Source organism: Cavia porcellus, unplaced genomic scaffold (genome assembly GCF_034190915.1).
Source record: "Cavia porcellus strain 051 isolate PalLab524CR breed Dunkin Hartley unplaced genomic scaffold, mCavPor4.1 scaffold_13, whole genome shotgun sequence".
Classification (NCBI taxonomy): domain Eukaryota; kingdom Metazoa; phylum Chordata; class Mammalia; order Rodentia; family Caviidae; genus Cavia; species Cavia porcellus.
The window spans coordinates 72,507,656-72,534,940 of record NW_026947496.1 but is presented as its reverse complement, the minus strand read 5'-3'; positions in this window follow the sequence as shown (position 1 = coordinate 72,534,940).

The following is a 27,285-nucleotide window of genomic DNA, read 5'->3' as shown; positions in this document are numbered from 1 at the left end:
ATCCTACATTGCCACGGCATGTTTCCTGACCTCCCCATTCTGACCACCCCATGGTGCTTTTCTCCATCCTACATTGCCACACACTGCCTATTCTAATTCATACCCTCCAAATCACACCACCCCGTGATGTTTTTCTCTCTCCTACTAGTGAATGGCCTTTTAGAAACCCTTACAATTCGCATCACCCCGCGAAGTTTGGCAGAAACCTATCCTACATTGTCAGTGCATGTATCCTGACCTTCCCATGCTGACCAACCCACAGTGCTTTTCTCCATCCTACATTGCAAGTCCCTGCCTATCCTAATTCAGACCCTCCAAATCACACCACCCCGTGATATTTTTCTCACTCCTTCTGCTGAATGGCCTTTTAGAAACCCTTACAATGCGCACCACCCCGCGATGTTTTTCAGAAACCTATCCTACATAGCCACTGTATGTTTCCTCTCCTCCCCATGCTGACCACATCTGGTGATTTTCTCCATTCTACATTGCCACTCACTGCCTATACTAATTAAGACCATCCGATTCACACCATTCCAGTATGTTTTTATCATTCCTTCTAGTGAATAGCCTGGTAGATACCCTTACAATACGCACCACCCAGCGATGTTTTTCAAAAAGCTATCCTACATTGCCCCTGCATGTTTCCTGACCTCCACATGCTGACCACCCCGTGCTGCTTTTCTCCATCCTACATTGCCTCTCACTGCCTATCCTAATTCAGACCCTCCAATTCACACCACCCCGTGATGTTTGTCTCACTCCTCCTGCTGAATGGCCTGTTAGAAACCCTTACAATGCGCACCACCCTGCGATGTTTTTCAGAAACCTATCCTACATTGCCACTGCATGTTTGCTGACCTCCCCATGCTGAACACCCCTTGGTGCTTTTATCCATCCTACATTGCCACTAACTGCCATCCCAATTCAGAACCCCTGATTCACACCACCCCGTGATGTTTTTATCACTCATACTACTTAATGGCCTGTTAGAAACCCTTACAATTCGCATCACCCCATGATGTTTTTCAGAAACCTATCCTACATTGCCATGGCATGTTTCCTGAACTCTCCATGCTGACCACCCCTGGTGCTTTTCTCCATCCTACATTGCCACTCACTGCCAATCCTAATTCGACTCTGCGTACACCCCACCCCCTGATGTTTTTCTCACTCCTACTAGTGAATGGCCTGTTAGAGACCATTACAATGTGCACCACCCAGCGATGTTTTTCAGAAACCTATCCTACATTGCAACTACATGTTTCCTGACCTCCCCATGCTGACCACCCCTGGTGCTTTTCTCCATCCTACATTGCCACTCACTGCCTATCCTAATTCACACCCTAGGATTCACACCACTCGGTGATGTTTTAATCATTCCTTCTAGTGAACGGCCTGTTAGAAACCCTTACAATGCGCACCACCCTGCGATGTTTTTCAGAAACCTATCCTACATTGCCCCTGCATGTTTGCGGACCTCCCCATGCTGACCACCCCGAGCTGCATTTCTCCATCCTACATTGCCACTCACTGCCTATACTAATGCAGAACCTCAGATTCACACCACCCCGTGATGTTTTTCTCACTCCTACTATTGAATGGCCTGTTAGGATCCCTTACAATGCGCACCGCCCAGCGTTGTTTTTCAGAAACGTATCCCACATTGCCAATGCATGCTTCCTGACCTCCCCATGATGACCACCCCGTGGTGCTGTTCTCCATCCTACATTGCCACTCACTGCATATCCTAATTCAGAGCCTCCGATTCACACCACCCCGTTATGTTTTTCTCACTCTTAGGACTGAATGGCCTGTTAGAAACCCTTACAATGCGCAGGACCCATGATACCTTTCAGAAACCTATCCTACAGTGTCACTGCATGTGTCCTGACCTCCCCATGCTGAAAACCCCCTGGTGCTTTTCTCCATCCTACATTGCTACTCACTGCCTATCCTAATTCTACTCTGCATACACACCACCCCGTGATGTTTTTCTCACTCCTACTAGTGAATGGCCTGTTAGACACCAATACAATGCGCACCGACCAGCGATGTTTTTCAGAAACCTATCCTGCATTGCAACTACATGTTTCCTGACCTCCCCATGCTGACCACCCCTGGTGCTTTTATCCATCCTACATTGCAACTCACTGCCTATCCTAATTCACACATAAGGATGCACACTACTCCGTGATGTTTTAATCATTCCTTCTAGTGAATGGGCTGTTAGAAACCCTTACAATACGCACCACCCCGCGATGTTTGTCAAAAAGCTATCCTACATTGCCCCTGCATGTCTCCGGACCTCCCAATGCTGACCACCCCGAGCTGCTTTTCTCCATCCTACATTGCCACTCACTGCGTATCCTAATTCAGACCTTCCGATTCACACCACCCCTTGATTTTTTCTCACTCCTACTAGTGAATGGCCTGTTAGAAACCCTAACAATACGCACTACACCCCGATGTTTTGCAGAAACCTATCCTACATTGCCAATGCATGTTTCCTGACCTCCCCATGCGGCCATCCCGTGGTGCTTTTCTCCATCCTACATTGCCACTCGCTGCCTATCCTAATTCAGACAATCAGATACACACCACCCCGTGATGTTTTTCTCACTCCTAATATTGAATGCCCTGATAGAAACCCTTACAATGCGCACAAACCGGCAATGTTTTTCAGAAAGGTATGCTACATTGCCATGGCATTTTTCCTGACCTCCCCATAGTGACCACCCCGTGGTGCTTTTCTCCATCCTACATTGCCACTCACTGCCTATCCTAACGCAGACCCTCGGATTCACACCAACCTGTGATGTTTTTCTCACTCGTACTATTGAATGGCCTGTTAGAATCCCTTACAATGCGCACCACCTGGCAAAGTTCTTCAGAAACGTATCCTACATTGCCACTGCATGTTTCCTAACCTCCCCATGCTGACCACCCCGTGGTGATTTTCTCCATCCTACATTGCCACTCACTGCCTATCCTAATTCAGACCCTCCGATTCACACCACCCCGTGATGTTTGTCTCAATCTTCCTGCTAAATGGTCTGTTAGAAACCATTACAATGCGCACCACCCTGCGATGTTTTTCTGACATCTATCCTACATTGCCACTGCATGTTTGCTGACCTCCTCATGCTGAACACCCCTTGGTGCTTTTATCCATCCTACATTGCCACTAACTGCCATCCTAATTCAGACCCTCCGATTCACACCACCCCGTGATATTTTTATCACTCCTACTAGTTAATGGACTGTTCGAAACCCTTACAATTCGCACCACCCGGCGATGTTTTTCCCAAACCTATCCTACATTGCCATGGAATGTTTCCTGACCTCCCCATATTGACCACCCGTGGTGCTTTTCTCCATCCTACATTGCCACTCACTGCCTATCCTAATTCAGACCCTCCGATTCACACCACCCCGTGATGTTTTTATCACACCTACTAGTGAATGGCCTATTAGAAACACTTAGAATGCGCACCACCCCGCGATGTTTTTCAGAAACCTATCCTACATTGCCACTGTATGTTTCCTAACCTCCCCATGCTGACCACATCTGGTGATTTTCTCCATCCTACATTGCCACTCACTGCCAATACTAATTCAGACCCTCAGATTCACACCACTCCGTGATGTTTTTATCATTCCTTCTAGTGAATAGCCTGTTAGAAACCCCTACAATACACACCACCCAGCGATGTTTTTCAAAAAGCTATCCTACATTGCTCCTGCATGTTTCTGGACCTCCCAATGCTGACCACCCCGTGGTGCTTTTCTCCATCCTACATTACCACTCACTGCCTGTCCTAAGTAAGACCTTCAAATACACACCACCCCGTGATTTTTTCTCACTCCTATTAGTGAATGGCCTGTTAGAAACCCTTACAATACGCACCACCCCGCGATGTTTTTAAGAAACCTATCCTACATTGCCAATGCATGTTTCCTGACCTCCCCATGCGGCCATCCCATGGTGCTTTTCTCCATCCTACATTGCCACTTGCTGCGTATCCTAATTCAGACCCTTGGATACACACCACCCCGTGATGTTTTTCCAACTCCTAATATTGAATGGCCTGATAGAAAACCTTACAATGTGCACCACCCAGCGATGTTTTTCAGAAACGTATCCTACATTGCCACTGCATGTTTCCTGACCTCTGCTTCCTGACCACCCGTGGTGCTTTTCTCCATCCTACATTGCCACTCACTGCCTAGCCAAATTCAGACCCTCCGATTCACACCACCCCGTGATGTTTTTCTCACTCCTCCTAGTGAATGGCCTGTTAGAAACCCTTACAATGCGCAGGACACCGCGATACTTTTCAGAAACCTATCCTACAGTGTCACTGCATGTGTCCTGTCGTCCCCATGCTGAAAACCCTGTGGTGCTTTTTTCCATCCTACATTGCCACTGACTACCTATCCTAATTTGATTCTGCATACACACCTCCGCGTGATGTTTTTCTCACTCCTACTAGTGAATGGCCTTTTAGAAACCCTTACAATTCGCGCCACCCCGTGATGTTTTTCAGAAACCTATCCTACATTGCCGCTGCATGTTTCCTGACTTACCCTTCCTCACCACCCCGTGGTGCTTTTCTCCATCCTACATTGCCACTCACTGCCTGTCCTATTTCCGACCCTCCGATTCACACCACCCCGTGATGTTTTTCTCACTCCTATTAGTGACTGACCTGTTAGAAGCCCTTACAATGCGCACCACCCCACAATGTGTTTCACAAAACTATCCTACATTGCCACTGCATGTTTCCTGACCTACGCATGCTGACCACCCCGTGGTGCTTTTCTCCATCCTACATTGCCACTCACTGCCTATCCTAATGCAGTCCCTCCGATTCTCACCACCCCGTGATGTTTTTCTCACTCTGACTTGTGAATGTCCTGTTAGAAACTCACAATGCGCACAACCCCGAGATGTTTTTTAGAAACCTATCCTACATTGCCATTGCATGTTTCCTGACCTCCCCATGCGGAACAGGCCATGGGGCTTTTCTCCATCCTACATTGCCACTCAATACCTATCTTAATTCACGCCCTCCCGTTCACACCACCCCGTGATGGTTTTGATACTCCTACTTGTAAATGGCCTGTTACAAGCACTTACAATGCGCATCACCCCACAAAGTTTTTCAGAAACCTATCGCACGTTGTTACTGCATGTTTCCTGACCGCCCCATGCTGACAACCCTGTGATGCTTTTCTCCATCTTACATTGCCACTCACTGCCTATCCTAACTCAGGCCCTCCAATTCTCACCACCCCGTGATGTTTTTCTCACTCCTACTAGTGAATGCCCTGATTGAAACATTTACAATGCACACCACCTCGCAATGTCTTTCAGAAACCTATCCTACATTGTGACTGCATATTTAATGACCTCCCCAGGCTGACCAACCCATGGTCCATTTCTCCATCCTACATTGCCACTCACTGCCTATCCTAATTCAGACTCTCCGATGCACTCCACGTCGTGATGATTTTCTCGCTCCTACTAGTGAATAGCCTCTTAGGAACCCTTACAATGCGCACCACCCCGCGATGTTTTTCAGAAACCTATCCTACAATGCCACTGCATGTTTCCTGACCTCCACATGCTGACCACCCCGTGGTGCATTTCTCAATCCTCCATTGCCACTCATTGCCTATCCTAATTCAGATCCTCCGATTCCCACCACCCCGTTATGTTTTTCTCATTGCTAATAGTGAATGGCCTGTTAGAAACACTTACAATGCGCACCACCCAGTGATGTTTTTCAGAAAATTATTCTATATTGCCACTGCATGTTTCCTAACCCTGCCCCATGCTGACCACCCCGTGGTGCTTTTCTCCACCCTACATTGCCACTAACTGCCTGTCCTATTTCCAACCCTCCAATTAACACCACCCAGTGATGTTTTTCTCAATCCTAGTAGTGAATGGCCGGTTAGAAACCATTACAAAGTGCACCACCCCGTGATATCTTTCAGAAAACTATCCTACATTGCCACTGCATGTTTCCTGAAATCCCCATGCTGACCACCCAGTGGGGCTTTTCTCAATCCTACATTGGCACTCACTGCCTATCCTAATTCAGACCCTCCGATTCACAACACCCCGTGATGTTTTGCTCAGTCCTACTAGTGAATGGCCTGTTAGAAACCCTTACAATGCGCAACACCCCGCGATGTTTTTCAGAAACCTATCCTACATTGCCACTGCATGTTTCCTGACCTCCCCATGCTGACCTCCCCGTGATGCTTTTCTCCATCCTACATTGCCACTCACTGCCTATCCTAACTATGGCTCTCCGATTCTCACCACCCCGTAATGTTTTTCTTATTGCTACTAGTGAATGGCCTGTTAGAAACCCTTACAATGCGCACCACCCCGCGATGTCTTTCAGAAAACTGTCCTACATGGCCCCTGCATGTTTCCTGACCTCCCCAGGCTGATCAGCCCGTGGTCTTTTTCTCCATCCTACATTGCCACTCACTGCGGAACATCCCGTGGGGCTTTTCTCCATCCTACATTGCCACTCAATACCTATCCTAACTCACGCCCTCCGATTCACACCACCCCGTGATGTTTTTCTCACTCCTCCTAGTGAATGGCCTGTTAGAAACCCTTACAATGCGCAGGACCCCGCGATACTTTTCAGAAACCTATCCTACAGTGTCACTGCATGTGTCCTGTAGTCCCCATGCTGAAAACCCTGTGGTGCTTTTTTCCATCCTACATTGCCACTGACTACCTATCCTAATTCGACTCTGCATACACACCTCCCCGTGATGTTTTTCTCACTCATACTAGTGAATGGCCTGTTAGAAACCCTACAATGCGCACCACCACGTCATGTTTTTCAGAAACCTATCCTATACTGCCACTGCATGTTTCCTGAACTTCCCCATGCTGACCACCCTGTGGTGCTTCTCTCCATCCTACATTGCCACTCCCTCTGTATCCTAATTCAGACCCTCTGATGCACACCACCCTGTGATGTTTATCTCACTCCTACTAGTGAATGGCCTGTTAGGAACCCTTACTATGAGCACCACCACCGATGTTTTTCAGAAACCTATCCTACATTGCCACTGCATGGTTCCAGACCCCCCCATGCTGACCACCTCGTGGTGCTTTTCTCCATCCTACATGGCCACTAACAGCCTGTTCTTTTTCCGACCCTCTGATTCACACAACCCCGTGATGTTTTTGTCACTCCTACTAGTGAATGGCCTGTTTGAAGCCCTTACAATGCGCACCACACCGCGCTGTTTTTCAGATACCTATCCTACATGGCCATCGCATGTTTCCAGACCTCACCATGCTGACCACCCCATGGTGCTTTTCTCCATCCTACCTTGCCACTCACTGCCTATCCTATTTCAGTCCCTCGGATTCACACCACCCCATGATGTTTTTCTCACTGCTACTAGTCAATGGCCTGTTAGAAACCCTGACATTGCTAACCACCCCGCAACGTTTTTCAGAAACCTATCCTACGTTGCCACTGCATGTTTAGTGACCTCCACATGGTGACCAACCCTTGGTGCTTTTCTCCATCCTACATTTGCACTCCCTGCCTGTCCTATTTCCGACTCTCCGATACCCAACACCCCGTGATGTTATCTCACTCCTACTTCTGAATGGCCTTTTAGAAACCCATACAATGCGCACCACCCCGGGAGGTTTTGAGGAAACCTGTCCTACCTTGCCACTGAATGTTCAGTGACCTCCCCAGGCTTACCACCCCGTGGTGCTTTTCTCCATCCTACATTGCCACTCACTGCCAGTCCTATTTCCGACCCTCCGATTCACACCACCCCGTGATGTTTTTCTCACTCCTATTAGTGACTGACCTGTTAGAAGCCCTTACAATGCGCACCACCCCACAATGTGTTTCACAAAACTATCCTACATTGCCACTGCATGTTTCCTGACCTACGCATGCTGACCACCCCGTGGTGCTTTTCTCCATCCTACATTGCCACTCACTGCCTATCCTAATGCAGTCCCTCCGATTCTCACCACCCCGTGATGTTTTTCTCACTCTGACTTGTGAATGTCCTGTTAGAAACTCACAATGCGCACAACCCCGAGATGTTTTTCAGAAACCTATCCTACATTGCCATTGCATGTTTCCTGACCTCCCCATGCGGAACACGCCGTGGGGCTTTTCTCCATCCTACATTGCCACTCAATACCTATCTTAATTCACGCCCTCCGGTTCACACCACCCCGTGATGGTTTTCTTACTCCTACTAGTAAATGGCCTGTTACAAGCACTTACAATGCGCATCACCCCGCAATGTTTTTCAGAAACCTATCGCACTTTGTTACTGCATGTTTCCTGACCTCCCCATGCTGACAACCCTGTGGTGCTTTTCTCCATCTTACGTTGCCACTCACTGCCTATCCTAACTCAGGCCCTCCGATTCTCACCACCCCGTGATGTTTTTCTCACTCCTACTAGTGAATGCCCTGATAGAAACCTTTACAATGCACACCACCTCGCAATGTCTTTCAGAAACCTAACCTACATTGTGACTGCATACTTAATGACCTCCCCAGGCTGACCAACCCATGGTCCCTTTCACCATCCTACATTGCCACTCACTGCCTATCCTAATTCAGACTCTCCGATGCACTCCACGTCGTGATGATTTTCTCGCTCCTACTAGTGAATAGCCTCTTAGGAACCCTTACAATGCGCACAACCCCGCGATGTTTTTCAGAAACCTATCCTACATTGCCACATCATGTTTCCTTTCCTCCCCATGGTGACCAACCCATGGTGCTTCTCTCCATCCTACATTGCCACTCACTGCATATCCTAATTCAGACCCTCCAATTCACACCACCCCGTGTTGTTTTTCTCACTCTTAGGAGTGAATGGCCTGTTAGAAACCCTTACAATGCTCACAACCCCGCCATGTTTTTCAGAAACCTATCCTACAGTGCCACTGCATGTTTCCTGACCTCCACATGCTGACCACCCCGTTGTGCATTTCTCAATCCTGCATTGCCACTCACTGCCTATCCTAAATCAGGCCCTCCGATTCACACCACCCAGTGATGTTTTTCTCACTCCTAGTAGTGAATGGCCGGTTAGAAACCATTACAAAGTGCATCACCCCGTGATATCTTTCAGAAAACTATCCTACATTGCCACTGCATGTTTCCTGAACTCCCCATGCTGACGACCCCGTGAGGCTTTTCTCAATCCTACATTGGCACTCACTGCCTATCCTAATTCAGACCATCCGATTCACAACACCCCGTGATGTTTTTCTCAGTCCTCCTAGTGAATGGCCTGTTAGAAACACTTACAATGCGCTCAACCCCGCGATGTTTTTCAGAAACCTATCCTACAGTGCCACTGCATGTTTCCTGACCTCCACATGGTGACCAACCCGTGGTGCATTTCTCAATCCTGCATTGCCACTCACTGCCTATCCTTATTCAGATCCTCTGATTCACACCACCCCATTATGTTTTTCTCACTGCTAATAGTGAATGGCCTGTTAGAAACACTTACAATGCGCACCACCCAGTGATGTTTTTCAGAAAATTATTCTATATTGCCACTGCATGTTTCCTAACCCCCCCCATGCTGACCACCCCGTGGTGCTTTTCTCCACCCTACATTGCTACTAACTGCCTGTCCTATTTCCGACCCTCCGATTAACACCACCCAGTGAAGTTTTTCTCACTCCTACTAGTGAATGGCCGTTTAGAAACCATTACAAAGTGCACCACCTCATGATATCTTTCAGAAAACTATCCTACATTGCCTCTGCATGTTTCCTGAACTGCGCATGCTGACCACCCCGTGGGGCTTTTCTCAATCCTACATTGGCACTCACTGCCTATCCTAATTCAGACCCTCCGATTCACACCACCCCGTGATGTTTTTCTCAGTCCTACGAGTGAATGGCCTGTAAGAAACCCTTACATTGCGCACCACATCGCGATGTATTTCAGAAGCCTATCCTACATTGCCACTGCATGTTTCCTGACCTCCCCAGGCTGACCACACCTTGGTGCTTTTCTCGATCCTACATTGCCACTCACTGCCTATCCTAATTCAGACTCTCCGATTCACACCATCCCGTGATGTTTTTCTCACTGCTACTAGTGAATGGCCTTTTAGAAACCCTTACAATGCACAACACCCCGCGATGTTTTTCAGAAAACTATCCTACATTGCAACTGCATGTTTGCTCACCTCCCCATGCTGACCACCCCGTGGTGCTTTTCTCCATCCTACATTGCCACTCACTGCCTATCCTAATTCAGGCTCTCCGATTCTCACCACCCCGTAATGTTTTTCTTACTGCTACTAGTGAATGGCCTGTTAGAAACTCTTACAACGCGCACCACCCCGCGATGTCTTTCAGAAAACTGTCCTACATGCCACTGCATGTTTCCTGACCTCCCCAGGCTGATCACCCCATGGTCCTTTTCTCCATCCTACATTGCCACTGACTGCCTATCCTAATTCAGACTCTCCAATTCACATCACTCCGTGATGTTTTTCTCACTCCTATTAGTGAATGGCCTTTTAGAAACCCTTACAATTTGAAACACCCTGCGATGATTTTCAGAAACCTATCCTACATTGTTACTGCATGATTCCTAACCTCCCCATGCTGTCCAACCCATGGTGCTTTTCTCCATCCTACATTGCCACTCACTGCCTATACTATTTCAGGCCCTCCGATTCATACTGCCCCGTGATGTTTTTCTCATCCCTACTAGTGAATGGCCTGTTAGAAACCCTTACAATGCGCACCACCCCGCAATGTTTTTCAGAAACCTGTCCTAAATAGCCACTGCATGTTTCCTGACCTGCCAATGCTGACCACTCCGTAGTGCTTTTCTCCATCCTACTTTGCCACTGATTGCCTATTCTAATTCAGACTCTCCGATTCACACCACGTTGTGATGTTTTTCTCACTCCTACTAGTGAATGGCCTTTTAGAAACCCTTACCATTCGCACCATCCGCGATGATTTTCAGAAACCTATCCTACATTGCCACTGCATGTTTCTTGACCTACCCTTCCTGACCACCCCGTGGTGCTTTTCTCCATCCTACATTGCCACTCACTTCCTGTCCTATTTCCGACCCTCCGATTCACACCACCCCGTGATGTTTTTCTCACTCCTATTAGTGACTGACCTTTTAGAAGCCCTTACAATGAGCACCACCCCACAATGTGTTTCACAAAACTATTCTACATTGCCACTGCATGTTTCCTGACCTACCCATGCGGACCACCCCGTGGTGATTTTCTCCATCCTATATTGCCACTCACTGCCTATCCTAATGCAGTCCCTCCGATTCTCACCACCCCGTGATGTTTTTCTCACTCCGACTTGTGAATGGCCTGTTAGAAACTCACAATGCACACAACACCGAGATGTTTCTCAGAAACCTATCCTACATTGCCACTGCATGTTTCCTGACCTTCCCATGCGGAACCCCCCCGAGGGGCTTTTCTCCATCCTACATTGCACTCAATACCTATCCTAATTCACGCCCTCCGATTCACACCACCCCGTGATGTTTTTCTTACTCCTACTAGTAAATGTCCTATTAGAAGCAGTTACAATGCGCATCGCCCCGCAATGTTATTCAGAAACCTATCCCACATTGTTACTGCATGTTTCCTGACCTCCCCATGCTGACCACCCTCTGGTGCTTTTCTCCATCTTCCATTGCCACTCACTGCCTATCCTAATGCAGTCCCTCCGATTCTCACCACCCCGTGATGTTTTTCTCACTCCGACTTGTGAATGGCCTGTTAGAAACTCACAATGCGCACAACCCCGGTATGTTTTTCAGAAACCTATCCTACATTGCCACTGCATGTTTCCCGACCTCACCAAGCAGAACACCCCATGGGGCTTTTCTCCATCTTACATTGCCACTCCATACCTACACTAATACACGCCCTCCAATTCACACCACCCCGTGATGTTGTTCTTACTCCTACTAGTGAATGGCCGGTTAGAAACCATTACAAAGTGCACCACCCCGTGATATCTTTCAGAAAACTACCCTACATTGCCATTGCATGTTTACTGAACTCCCCATGCTAACCCTCCCATGGGGCTTTTCTCAATCCTACATTGGCACTCACTGCCTATCCTAATTCAGACCCTCCGATTCACACCACCCCGTGATGTTTTTCTCAATCCTACTAGTGAATGGCCTGTAAGAAACCCTTACATTGCGCACCACCTCGCGATGTCTTTCAGAAGCCTATCCTACATTGCCACTGCATGTTACCTGACCTCCCCAGGCTGACAACCCCTTGGTCCTTTTCTCGATCCTACATTGCCACTCACTGCCTATCCTAATTCAGACCCTCCGATTCACACCACCCCGTGATGTTTTTCTCACTCCTACTAGTGAATGGCCTTTTAAAAACCCTTACAATGCGCAACACCACGCGATGCTTTTCAGAAACCTATCCCACGTTGTTACTGCATGTTTCCTGACCTCCCCAGGCTGACCACACCTTGGTGCTTTTCTCGATCCTACATTGCCACTCACTGCCTATCCTAATTCAGACTCTCCGATTCACACCATCCCGTGATGTTTTTCTCACTGCTACTAGTGAATGGCCTTTTAGAAACCCTTACAATGCACAACACCCCGCGATGTTTTTCAGAAAACTATCCTACATTGCAACTGCATGTTTGCTCACCTCCCCATGCTGACCACCCCGTGGTGCTTTTCTCCATCCTACATTCCCACTCACTGCCTATCCTAATTCAGGCTCTCCGATTCTCACCACCCCGTAATGTTTTTCTTACTGCTACTAGTGAATGGCCTGTTAGAAACTCTTACAACGCGCACCATCCCGCGATGTCTTTCAGAAAACTGTCCTACATGCCACTGCATGTTTCCTGACCTCCCCAGGCTGATCACCCCATGGTCCTTTTCTCCATCCTACATTGCCACTGACTGCCTATCCTAATTCAGACTCTCCAATTCACATCACTCCGTGATGTTTTTCTCACTCCTATTAGTGAATGGCCTTTTAGAAACCCTTACAATTTGAAACACCCTGCGATGATTTTCAGAAACCTATCCTACATTGTTACTGCATGATTCCTAACCTCCCCATGCTGTCCAACCCATGGTGCTTTTCTCCATCCTACATTGCCACTCACTGCCTGTCCTATTTCCGACCCTCCGATTCACACCACCCCGTGATGTTTTTCTCACTCCTATTAGTGACTGACCTGTTAGAAGCCCTTACAATGCGCACCACCCCACAATGTGTTTCACAAAACTATCCTACATTGCCACTGCATGTTTCCTGACCTACGCATGCTGACCACCCCGTGGTGCTTTTCTCCATCCTACATTGCCACTCACTGCCTATCCTAATGCAGTCCCTCCGATTCTCACCACCCCGTGATGTTTTTCTCACTCTGACTTGTGAATGTCCTGTTAGAAACTCACAATGCGCACAACCCCGAGATGTTTTTTAGAAACCTATCCTACATTGCCATTGCATGTTTCCTGACCTCCCCATGCGGAACAGGCCATGGGGCTTTTCTCCATCCTACATTGCCACTCAATACCTATCTTAATTCACGCCCTCCCGTTCACACCACCCCGTGATGGTTTTGATACTCCTACTTGTAAATGGCCTGTTACAAGCACTTACAATGCGCATCACCCCACAAAGTTTTTCAGAAACCTATCGCACGTTGTTACTGCATGTTTCCTGACCGCCCCATGCTGACAACCCTGTGATGCTTTTCTCCATCTTACATTGCCACTCACTGCCTATCCTAACTCAGGCCCTCCAATTCTCACCACCCCGTGATGTTTTTCTCACTCCTACTAGTGAATGCCCTGATTGAAACATTTACAATGCACACCACCTCGCAATGTCTTTCAGAAACCTATCCTACATTGTGACTGCATATTTAATGACCTCCCCAGGCTGACCAACCCATGGTCCATTTCTCCATCCTACATTGCCACTCACTGCCTATCCTAATTCAGACTCTCCGATGCACTCCACGTCGTGATGATTTTCTCGCTCCTACTAGTGAATAGCCTCTTAGGAACCCTTACAATGCGCACCACCCCGCGATGTTTTTCAGAAACCTATCCTACAATGCCACTGCATGTTTCCTGACCTCCACATGCTGACCACCCCGTGGTGCAGTTCTCAATCCTCCATTGCCACTCATTGCCTATCCTAATTCAGATCCTCCGATTCCCACCACCCCGTTATGTTTTTCTCATTGCTAATAGTGAATGGCCTGTTAGAAACACTTACAATGCGCACCACCCAGTGATGTTTTTCAGAAAATTATTCTATATTGCCACTGCATGTTTCCTAACCCTGCCCCATGCTGACCACCCCGTGGTGCTTTTCTCCACCCTACATTGCCACTAACTGCCTGTCCTATTTCCAACCCTCCAATTAACACCACCCAGTGATGTTTTTCTCAATCCTAGTAGTGAATGGCCGGTTAGAAACCATTACAAAGTGCACCACCCCGTGATATCTTTCAGAAAACTATCCTACATTGCCACTGCATGTTTCCTGAAATCCCCATGCTGACCACCCAGTGGGGCTTTTCTCAATCCTACATTGGCACTCACTGCCTATCCTAATTCAGACCCTCCGATTCACAACACCCCGTGATGTTTTGCTCAGTCCTACTAGTGAATGGCCTGTTAGAAACCCTTACAATGCGCAACACCCCGCGATGTTTTTCAGAAACCTATCCTACATTGCCACTGCATGTTTCCTGACCTCCCCATGCTGACCTCCCCGTGATGCTTTTCTCCATCCTACATTGCCACTCACTGCCTATCCTAACTATGGCTCTCCGATTCTCACCACCCCGTAATGTTTTTCTTATTGCTACTAGTGAATGGCCTGTTAGAAACCCTTACAATGCGCACCACCCCGCGATGTCTTTCAGAAAACTGTCCTACATGGCCCCTGCATGTTTCCTGACCTCCCCAGGCTGATCAGCCCGTGGTCTTTTTCTCCATCCTACATTGCCACTCACTGCGGAACATCCCGTGGGGCTTTTCTCCATCCTACATTGCCACTCAATACCTATCCTAACTCACGCCCTCCGATTCACACCACCCCGTGATGTTTTTCTCACTCCTCCTAGTGAATGGCCTGTTAGAAACCCTTACAATGCGCAGGACCCCGCGATACTTTTCAGAAACCTATCCTACAGTGTCACTGCATGTGTCCTGTAGTCCCCATGCTGAAAACCCTGTGGTGCTTTTTTCCATCCTACATTGCCACTGACTACCTATCCTAATTCGACTCTGCATACACACCTCCCCGTGATGTTTTTCTCACTCATACTAGTGAATGGCCTGTTAGAAACCCTACAATGCGCACCACCACGTCATGTTTTTCAGAAACCTATCCTATACTGCCACTGCATGTTTCCTGAACTTCCCCATGCTGACCACCCTGTGGTGCTTCTCTCCATCCTACATTGCCACTCCCTCTGTATCCTAATTCAGACCCTCTGATGCACACCACCCTGTGATGTTTATCTCACTCCTACTAGTGAATGGCCTGTTAGGAACCCTTACTATGAGCACCACCACCGATGTTTTTCAGAAACCTATCCTACATTGCCACTGCATGGTTCCAGACCCCCCCATGCTGACCACCTCGTGGTGCTTTTCTCCATCCTACATGGCCACTAACAGCCTGTTCTTTTTCCGACCCTCTGATTCACACAACCCCGTGATGTTTTTGTCACTCCTACTAGTGAATGGCCTGTTTGAAGCCCTTACAATGCGCACCACACCGCGCTGTTTTTCAGATACCTATCCTACATGGCCATCGCATGTTTCCAGACCTCACCATGCTGACCACCCCATGGTGCTTTTCTCCATCCTACCTTGCCACTCACTGCCTATCCTATTTCAGTCCCTCGGATTCACACCACCCCATGATGTTTTTCTCACTGCTACTAGTCAATGGCCTGTTAGAAACCCTGACATTGCTAACCACCCCGCAACGTTTTTCAGAAACCTATCCTACGTTGCCACTGCATGTTTAGTGACCTCCACATGGTGACCAACCCTTGGTGCTTTTCTCCATCCTACATTTGCACTCCCTGCCTGTCCTATTTCCGACTCTCCGATACCCAACACCCCGTGATGTTATCTCACTCCTACTTCTGAATGGCCTTTTAGAAACCCATACAATGCGCACCACCCCGGGAGGTTTTGAGGAAACCTGTCCTACCTTGCCACTGAATGTTCAGTGACCTCCCCAGGCTTACCACCCCGTGGTGCTTTTCTCCATCCTACATTGCCACTCACTGCCAGTCCTATTTCCGACCCTCCGATTCACACCACCCCGTGATGTTTTTCTCACTCCTATTAGTGACTGACCTGTTAGAAGCCCTTACAATGCGCACCACCCCACAATGTGTTTCACAAAACTATCCTACATTGCCACTGCATGTTTCCTGACCTACGCATGCTGACCACCCCGTGGTGCTTTTCTCCATCCTACATTGCCACTCACTGCCTATCCTAATGCAGTCCCTCCGATTCTCACCACCCCGTGATGTTTTTCTCACTCTGACTTGTGAATGTCCTGTTAGAAACTCACAATGCGCACAACCCCGAGATGTTTTTCAGAAACCTATCCTACATTGCCATTGCATGCTTCCTGACCTCCCCATGCGGAACACGCCGTGGGGCTTTTCTCCATCCTACATTGCCACTCAATACCTATCTTAATTCACGCCCTCCGGTTCACACCACCCCGTGATGGTTTTCTTACTCCTACTAGTAAATGGCCTGTTACAAGCACTTACAATGCGCATCACCCCGCAATGTTTTTCAGAAACCTATCGCACTTTGTTACTGCATGTTTCCTGACCTCCCCATGCTGACAACCCTGTGGTGCTTTTCTCCATCTTACGTTGCCACTCACTGCCTATCCTAACTCAGGCCCTCCGATTCTCACCACCCCGTGATGTTTTTCTCACTCCTACTAGTGAATGCCCTGATAGAAACCTTTACAATGCACACCACCTCGCAATGTCTTTCAGAAACCTAACCTACATTGTGACTGCATACTTAATGACCTCCCCAGGCTGACCAACCCATGGTCCCTTTCACCATCCTACATTGCCACTCACTGCCTATCCTAATTCAGACTCTCCGATGCACTCCACGTCGTGATGATTTTCTCGCTCCTACTAGTGAATAGCCTCTTAGGAACCCTTACAATGCGCACAACCCCGCGATGTTTTTCAGAAACCTATCCTACATTGCCACATCATGTTTCCTTTCCTCCCCATGGTGACCAACCCATGGTGCTTCTCTCCATCCTACATTGCCACTCACTGCATATCCTAATTCAGACCCTCCAATTCACACCACCCCGTGTTGTTTTTCTCACTCTTAGGAGTGAATGGCCTGTTAGAAACCCTTACAATGCTCACAACCCCGCCATGTTTTTCAGAAACCTATCCTACAGTGCCACTGCATGTTTCCTGACCTCCACATGCTGACCACCCCGTTGTGCATTTCTCAATCCTGCATTGCCACTCACTGCCTATCCTAAATCAGGCCCTCCGATTCACACCACCCAGTGATGTTTTTCTCACTCCTAGTAGTGAATGGCCGGTTAGAAACCATTACAAAGTGCATCACCCCGTGATATCTTTCAGAAAACTATCCTACATTGCCACTGCATGTTTCCTGAACTCCCCATGCTGACGACCCCGTGGGGCTTTTCTCAATCCTACATTGGCACTCACTGCCTATCCTAATTCAGACCATCCGATTCACAACACCCCGTGATGTTTTTCTCAGTCCTCCTAGTGAATGGCCTGTTAGAAACACTTACAATGCGCTCAACCCCGCGATGTTTTTCAGAAACCTATCCTACAGTGCCACTGCATGTTTCCTGACCTCCACATGGTGACCAACCCGTGGTGCATTTCTCAATCCTGCATTGCCACTCACTGCCTATCCTTATTCAGATCCTCTGATTCACACCACCCCATTATGTTTTTCTCACTGCTAATAGTGAATGGCCTGTTAGAAACACTTACAATGCGCACCACCCAGTGATGTTTTTCAGAAAATTATTCTATATTGCCACTGCATGTTTCCTAACCCCCCCCATGCTGACCACCCCGTGGTGCTTTTCTCCACCCTACATTGCTACTAACTGCCTGTCCTATTTCCGACCCTCCGATTAACACCACCCAGTGAAGATTTTCTCACTCCTACTAGTGAATGGCCGGTTAGAAACCATTACAAAGTGCACCACCTCATGATATCTTTCAGAAAACTATCCTACATTGCCTCTGCATGTTTCCTGAACTGCGCATGCTGACCACCCCGTGGGGCTTTTCTCACTCCTACATTGGCACTCACTGCCTATCCTAATTCAGACCCTCCGATTCACACCACCCCGTGATGTTTTTCTCAGTCCTACGAGTGAATGGCCTGTAAGAAACCCTTACATTGCGCACCACATCGCGATGTATTTCAGAAGCCTATCCTACATTGCCACTGCATGTTTCCTGACCTCCCCAGGCTGACCACACCTTGGTGCTTTTCTCGATCCTACATTGCCACTCACTGCCTATCCTAATTCAGACTCTCTGATTCACACCATCCCGTGATGTTTTTCTCACTGCTACTAGTGAATGGCCTTTTAGAAACCCTTACAATGCACAACACCCCGCGATGTTTTTCAGAAAACTATCCTACATTGCAACTGCATGTTTGCTCACCTCCCCATGCTGACCACCCCGTGGTGCTTTTCTCCATCCTACATTGCCACTCACTGCCTATCCTAATTCAGGCTCTCCGATTCTCACCACCCCGTAATGTTTTTCTTACTGCTACTAGTGAATGGCCTGTTAGAAACTCTTACAACGCGCACCACCCCGCGATGTCTTTCAGAAAACTGTCCTACATGCCACTGCATGTTTCCTGACCTCCCCAGGCTGATCACCCCATGGTCCTTTTCTCCATCCTACATTGCCACTGACTGCCTATCCTAATTCAGACTCTCCAATTCACATCACTCCGTGATGTTTTTCTCACTCCTATTAGTGAATGGCCTTTTAGAAACCCTTACAATTTGAAACACCCTGCGATGATTTTCAGAAACCTATCCTACATTGTTACTGCATGATTCCTAACCTCCCCATGCTGTCCAACCCATGGTGCTTTTCTCCATCCTACATTGCCACTCACTGCCTATACTATTTCAGGCCCTCCGATTCATACTGCCCCGTGATGTTTTTCTCATCCCTACTAGTGAATGGCCTGTTAGAAACCCTTACAATGCGCACCACCCCGCAATGTTTTTCAGAAACCTGTCCTAAATAGCCACTGCATGTTTCCTGACCTGCCAATGCTGACCACCCCGTAGTGCTTTTCTCCATCCTACTTTGCCACTGATTGCCTATTCTAATTCAGACTCTCCGATTCACACCACGTTGTGATGTTTTTCTCACTCCTACTAGTGAATGGCCTTTTAGAAACCCTTACCATTCGCACCATCCGCGATGATTTTCAGAAACCTATCCTACATTGCCACTGCATGTTTCTTGACCTACCCTTCCTGACCACCCCATGGTGCTTTTCTCCATCCTACATTGCCACTCACTTCCTGTCCTATTTCCGACCCTCCGATTCACACCACCCCGTGATGTTTTTCTCACTCCTATTAGTGACTGACCTTTTAGAAGCCCTTACAATGAGCACCACCCCACAATGTGTTTCACAAAACTATTCTACATTGCCACTGCATGTTTCCTGACCTACCCATGCGGACCACCCCGTGGTGATTTTCTCCATCCTATATTGCCACTCACTGCCTATCCTAATGCAGTCCCTCCGATTCTCACCACCCCGTGATGTTTTTCTCACTCCGACTTGTGAATGGCCTGTTAGAAACTCACAATGCACACAACACCGAGATGTTTCTCAGAAACCTATCCTACATTGCCACTGCATGTTTCCTGACCTTCCCATGCAGAACCCCCCCGAGGGGCTTTTCTCCATCCTACATTGCACTCAATACCTATCCTAATTCACGCCCTCCGATTCACACCACCCCGTGATGTTTTTCTTACTCCTACTAGTAAATGTCCTATTAGAAGCAGTTACAATGCGCATCGCCCCGCAATGTTATTCAGAAACCTATCCCACGTTGTTACTGCATGTTTCCTGACCTCCCCATGCTGACCACCCTCTGGTGCTTTTCTCCATCTTCCATTGCCACTCACTGCCTATCCTAATGCAGTCCCTCCGATTCTCACCACCCCGTGATGTTTTTCTCACTCCGACTTGTGAATGGCCTGTTAGAAACTCACAATGCGCACAACCCCGGTATGTTTTTCAGAAACCTATCCTACATTGCCACTGCATGTTTCCCGACCTCACCAAGCAGAACACCCCGTGGGGCTTTTCTCCATCTTACATTGCCACTCCATACCTACACTAATACACGCCCTCCAATTCACACCACCCCGTGATGTTGTTCTTACTCCTACTAGTGAATGGCCGGTTAGAAACCATTACAAAGTGCACCACCCCGTGATATCTTTCAGAAAACTATCCTACATTGCCATTGCATGTTTCCTGAACTCCCCATGCTAACCCTCCCATGGGGCTTTTCTCAATCCTACATTGGCACTCACTGCCTATCCTAATTCAGACCCTCCGATTCACACCACCCCGTGATGTTTTTCTCAATCCTACTAGTGAATGGCCTGTAAGAAACCCTTACATTGCGCACCACCTCGCGATGTCTTTCAGAAGCCTATCCTACATTGCCACTGCATGTTACCTGACCTCCCCAGGCTGACAACCCCTTGGTCCTTTTCTCGATCCTACATTGCCACTCACTGCCTATCCTAATTCAGACCCTCCGATTCACACCACCCCGTGATGTTTTTCTCACTCCTACTAGTGAATGGCCTTTTAAAAACCCTTACAATGCGCAACACCACGCGATGCTTTTCAGAAACCTATCCCACGTTGTTACTGCATGTTTCCTGACCTCCCCATGCTGACCACCCTGTGGTGCTTTTCTCCATCTTACATTGCCACTCACTGCCTATCCTAATGCAATTGCTCCGATTCTCACCACCCCGTGATGTTTTTCTCACTCCTACTAGTGAATGCCCTGATAGAAACCTTTACAATGCACACCACCTCGCAATGTCTTTCAGAAACCTATCCTACATTGTGACTGCATATTTCCTGACCTCCCCTGGCTGACCAACCCGTGGTCCATTTCTCCATCCTACATTGCCACGCACTGCCTATCCTAATTCAGACTCTCCGATGCACTCTACCCCGTGATGTTTTTCTCGCTCCTACTAGTGAATGGCCTCTTAGGAACCCTTACAATGCGCACCACCCCGCGATGTTTTTCAGAAACCTATTCTACATTGCCACTGCATGTTTCCTTACCTCCCCATGCTGACCACCCCATGCTGCTTCACTCCATCCTACATTGCCACTCACTGCATATCCTAATTCAGACCCTCCAATTCACACCACCCCGTGTTGTTTTTCTCACTCTCAGGAGTGAATGGCCTGTTAGAAACCCTTACAATGCGCACAACCCCGTGATTTTTTCAGAAACCTATCCTACAGTGCCACTGCATGTTTCCTGACCTCCACATGCTGACCACCCCGTGGTGCATTTCTCAATCCTGCATTGCCACTCACTGCCTATCCTAATTCAGACCCTCCGATTCACACCACCCCGCTATGTTTTTCTCACTGCTAATAGTGATTGGCCTGTTATAAACACTTACAATGTGCACCCCCCAGCGATGTTTTTCAGAAAATTATTCTATATTGCCACTGCATGTTTCCTAACCCCCCCATGCGGACCACCCCGTGGTGCTTTTCTCCACCCTACATTGACACTAATTGCCTGTCCTATTTCTGCCCTCCGATTAACACCACCCCGTGATGTTTTTCTCACTCCTACTTGTGAATGGCCGGTTAGAAACCATTACAAAGTGCACCACCCCGTGATATCTTTCAGAAAACTGTCCTACATTGCCACTGCATGTTTGCTGACCTCCCATGCTGACCTCCCCGTGATGCTTTTCTCCATCCTAAATTGCCACTCACTGCCTTTCCTAATGCAGTCCCTCCGATTCTCACCACCCCGTAATATTTTTCCCACTCCGACTTCTGAATGGCCTGTTAGAAACTCACAATGTGCACAACCCCCGAGATGTTTTTCAGAAGCCTATCCTACATTGCCACTGCATGTTTCCTGACCTCGCCATGCTGACCTCCCCGTGATGCTTTTCTCCATCCTACATTGCCACTCACAGCCTATCCTAATTCAGACTCTCCGATTCTCACCACCCCGTGATGTTTTTCTTACTGCGACTAGTGAATGGCCTGTTAGAAACCCTTACAATGCTCACCACCCGCGATGTCTTTCAGAAAACTGTACTACATGGCCACTGCATTTTTCCTGACCTCCCCAGGCTGATCAACCCGTGGTCCTTTTCTCCATCCTACATTGCCACTGACTGCCTATCCTAATTCAGACTCTCCGATTCACAACACCCCGTGATGTTTTTCTCACTCCTACTAGTGAATGGCCTTTTAGAAACCTTTACAATTCGCACCACCCTGTGGTGATTTTCAGAAACCTATCCTTTCATTGCCGCGGCATGATTCCTAACCTCCCCATGCTGACCAAACCATGGTGCTTTTCTCCATCCTACATTATCACTCACTGCCTATCCTAATTCAGACACTCAGATGCACTCCACCCCGTGATGTTTTTCTCCCTCCTACTAGTGAATGGCCTCTTAGGAACCCTTACAATGCGCACCACCCCGCGATGTTTTTCAGAAACCTATACTACATTGCCACTGCATGTTTCCTTACCTCCCCATGCTGACCACCCCGTGGTGCTTCTCTCCATGCTACATTGCCACTCACGGCATATCCTAATTCAGACCCTCCAATTCACACCACCCCGTGTTGTTATTCTCACTCTTACGAGTGAATGGCCTGTTAGAAACCCTTACAATGCGCACAACCCCGCGATGTTTTTCAGAAACCTATCCTACACTGCCACAGCATGTTTCCTGACCTCCACATGCTGACCACCCCGTTGTGCATTTCTCAATCCTGCATTGCCACTCACTGCCTATCCTAAATCAGACCCTCCGATTCACACCACCCTGTTATGTTTTTCTCACTGCTAATAGTGAATGGCCTGTTAGAAACACTTACAATGCGCACCACCCCGCGAGGTTTTTCAGAAACCTATCCTACATTGCCACTGCATGTTTCCTGACCTTCCCATTCTGACCAACCAGTGGTGCTTTTCTCCATCATACATTGCCACACACTGCCTATTCTAATTCAGACCCTCCGATTCACACCACCCCGTGATATTTTTCTCACTCCTACTAGTGAATGGCCTGTTAGAAGCCCTTACAATTCGCACCACCCTGCTAGGTTTTTCAGATACCTATCCTAGATGGCCACTGCATGTTTCCTGACATCCCCATGCTGACCACCCCATCATGCTTTTCTCCATCCTACATTGCCCCTCACTGCCTATCCTAATTCAGGCACTCCGATTTTCACCTCCCCGTGATGTTTTTCTCACTCCTACTCCTGAATGGCCTGTTAGAAGCACTTACAATGCACACCTCTCCGCGAGGTTTTTCAGATGCCTATCCTACATGGCCACTGCATGTTTCCTGACCTCCCCATGCTGATCACCCCATGGTGGTTTTCTCCATCATACGTTGCAACTCAGTGCCTATCCTATTTCAGGCCCTCCGATTCATACTGCCCCGTGAGGTTTTTCTCATCGCTACTAGTGAATGGCCTGTTAGAAACTCTTACAATGCGCACCACCCGCAATGTTTTTTCAGAAACCTATCCTACATTGCCATTGCATGTTTCCTGAACTCCCCATGCTCATCACTCCGTGGTGCTTTTCTCAATCCTACATTGTCACTCACTGCCTATCCTAATTCAGACTCTCCGATTCACACCACCCCGTGATGTTTTTCTAAATCCTAATAGTGAATGGCCTGTTAGAAACCGTTACAATGTGCACCACCTCGCGATGTCTTTCAGAAGCCTATCCTACTTTGCCACTGGATGTTTCCTGACCTCCCCAGGCTGACCACCACTTGGTCCTTTTCTCGATCCTACATTGCCATTCAATGCCTATCCTAATTCAGACCCTCCGATTCACACCACCCCGTGATGTTTTTTTCACTCCTACTAGTGAATGGCCTGTTAGAAAACCTTACAATGCGCAACACCCCGCGATGTTTTTCAGAAACCTATCCTACATTGACACTGCATGTTTCCTGACCTCCCCATGCTACCTCTCGTGATGCTTTTCTCCACCCTACATTGCCACTCACTATCTATCCTAATTCAGGCTCTCCGATTATCACCACCCAGTGATGTTTTTCGTACTGCTACTAGTGAATGACCTGTTAGAAACCCTTACAATGCGCACCACCGCGATGTCTTTCCGAAAACTGTCCTACATTGCCACTGCATGTTTCCTGACCTCCCCAGGCTGATCACCCCATGGTCCTTTTATGCATCCTACATTGCCTCTGACTGCCTATCCTAATTCAGACTCTCCGATTTACACCACCCCGTGATGTTTTTCTCACTCCTACTAGTGAATGGCCTTTCAGAAACCCTTACAATTCGCACCACCCTGCAATGATTTTCAGAAACCTAACCTACATTGCCACTGCATGATTCCTGACCTCCCCATGCTGACCAACCCATGGTCCTTTTCTCGATCCTGCATTGCCACTCACTGCCTATCCTATTTCAGGCCCTCCAATTCATACTGCCCCGTCATGTTTTTCTCATCCCTACTCTTGAATGGCCTGTTTGAAACCCTTACAATGCGCACCACCCCGCAGTGTTTTTCAGAAACCTATCCTGCATTGCCACTGCATGTTTCCTGACCTCCCCATGCTGAGCACCCCGTGGTGCTTTTCTCCATCCTACTTTGCCACTGATTTCCTATCCTAATTCAGACTCTCCGAATCACACCACCTCATAATGTTTTTCTCACTCCTACTAGTGAATGGCCTTTTAGAAACCCTTACAATGTGCACAAGCCCACGATGTTTTTTAGAAACCTATCCTACAGTGCCACTGCATGTTTCCTGATCTCCACATGCTGACCACCCCGTATTGCATTTCTCAATCCTTCATTTCAACTCACTGCCTATCCTAATTCATACCTTCCGATTCACACCACCCCGTTATGTTTTCTACTGCTAATAGAGAATGGCCTGTTGGAAACACTTACAATGCGCACCACCCAGCGATGTTTTTCAGAAAATTATTCTATATTGCCACTGCATGTTTCCTAACCCCACCTTGCTGACCATCCCGTGGTGCTTTTCTCCACCTTACATTGCCACTAACTGCCTGTCCTATTTCCGACCCTCCGATTAACACCACCCCGTCATGTTTTTCTTACTCGTACTAGTGAATGGCCGATTAGAAACCATTACAATGGGCACCACCCCGTGATATCTTTCAGAAAACTATCCTACATTGCCACTGCATGTTTCCTGACCTCCCCATGCTGACCAACCGGTGGTGCTTTTCTCAATCCTACATTGGCACTCACTACCTATCTTAATTAAGACCCTCCGATTCACACCACCCCGTGATGTTTTTCTCAATCCTACTAGTGAATGGCCTGTAAGAAACCCTTACATTGCGCACCACCTAGCGATGTCTTTCACAAGCCTATCCTACATTGCCACTGCATGTTTCCTGACCTCCCCAGGCTGACCACCGCTTGGTCCTTTTCTCGATCCTACATTGCCACTCACTGCCTATCCTAATTCAGACCCTCCGATTCACACCACCCCGTGATGTTTTTCTCACTCCTACTAGTGAATGGCCTGTTAGAAACCATTACAATGCGCAACACCCTGCGATGTTTTTCAGAAACCTTTCCTACATTGCCACTGCATGTTTCCTGACCTCCCCATGCTGACCTCCCCGTGATGCTTTTCTCCATCCTACATTGCCACTCACTGCCTATCCTAATTCAGGCTCTCTGATTCTCACCACCCCGTGATGTTTTTCTTACTGCGACTAGTGAATGGCCTGTTAGAAACCCTTATAATGCTCACCACCCGCGATGTCTTTCAGAATATGTCCTACATGGCCACTGCATGTACCCTGACGTCCCGAGGCTGATCACCCCGTGGTCCTTTTCTCCATCCTACATTGCCACTGACTGCCTATCCTAATTCAGACTCTCCGATTCACACCACCCCGTGATGTTTTTCTCACTCCTACTAGTGAATGGCCTTTTAGAAACCCTTACAATTCGCACCACCCTGTGGTGATTTTCAGAAACTTATCCTACATTGCAACGACATGATTCCTAACCTCCCCATGCTGACCAACCCATGGTGCTTTACTCCATCCTACATTGCCACTCACTGCCTATCCTAATTCAGACTCTCGGATGCACTCCACCCCGTGATGTTTTTCTCCCTCCTACTAGTGAATGCCCTCTTAGGAACCCTTACAATACGCACCACCACGCAATGTTTTTCAGAAACCCATACTACATTGCCACTGCATGTTTCCTTACCTCCCCATGCTGACCACCCCGTGGTGCTTCTCTCCATCCTACATTGCCACTCACTGCATATCCTAATTCAGACCCTCCAATTCACACCACCACGTGTTGTTATTCTCACTCTTACGAGTGAATGGCCTGTTAGAAACACTTACAATGCGCACAACCCCGCGATGTTTTTCAGAAACCTATCCTACAGTGCCACTGCATTTTTCCTGACCTCCACATGCTGACCACCCCGTTGTGCATTTCTCAATCCTGCATTGCCACTCACTGCCTATCCTAAATCAGACCCTCCGATTGACACCACCCTGTTATGTTTTGCTCACTGCTAATAGTGAATGGCCTGTTAGAAACACGTACAATGCGCACCACCCTGCGAGGTTTTTCACATACCTATCCTACATGGCCACTGCATGTTTCCTGACCTCCCCAGGCTGATCACCCCGTGGTGGTTTTCTCCATCATACATTGCAACTCACTGCCTATCCTATTTCAGGCCCTCCGATTCATACTGCCCCGTGATGTTTTTCTCATCGCTACTAGTGAATGGCTTGTTAGAAACTCTTACAATGCGCACCACCCGCAATGTTTTTTCAGAAAC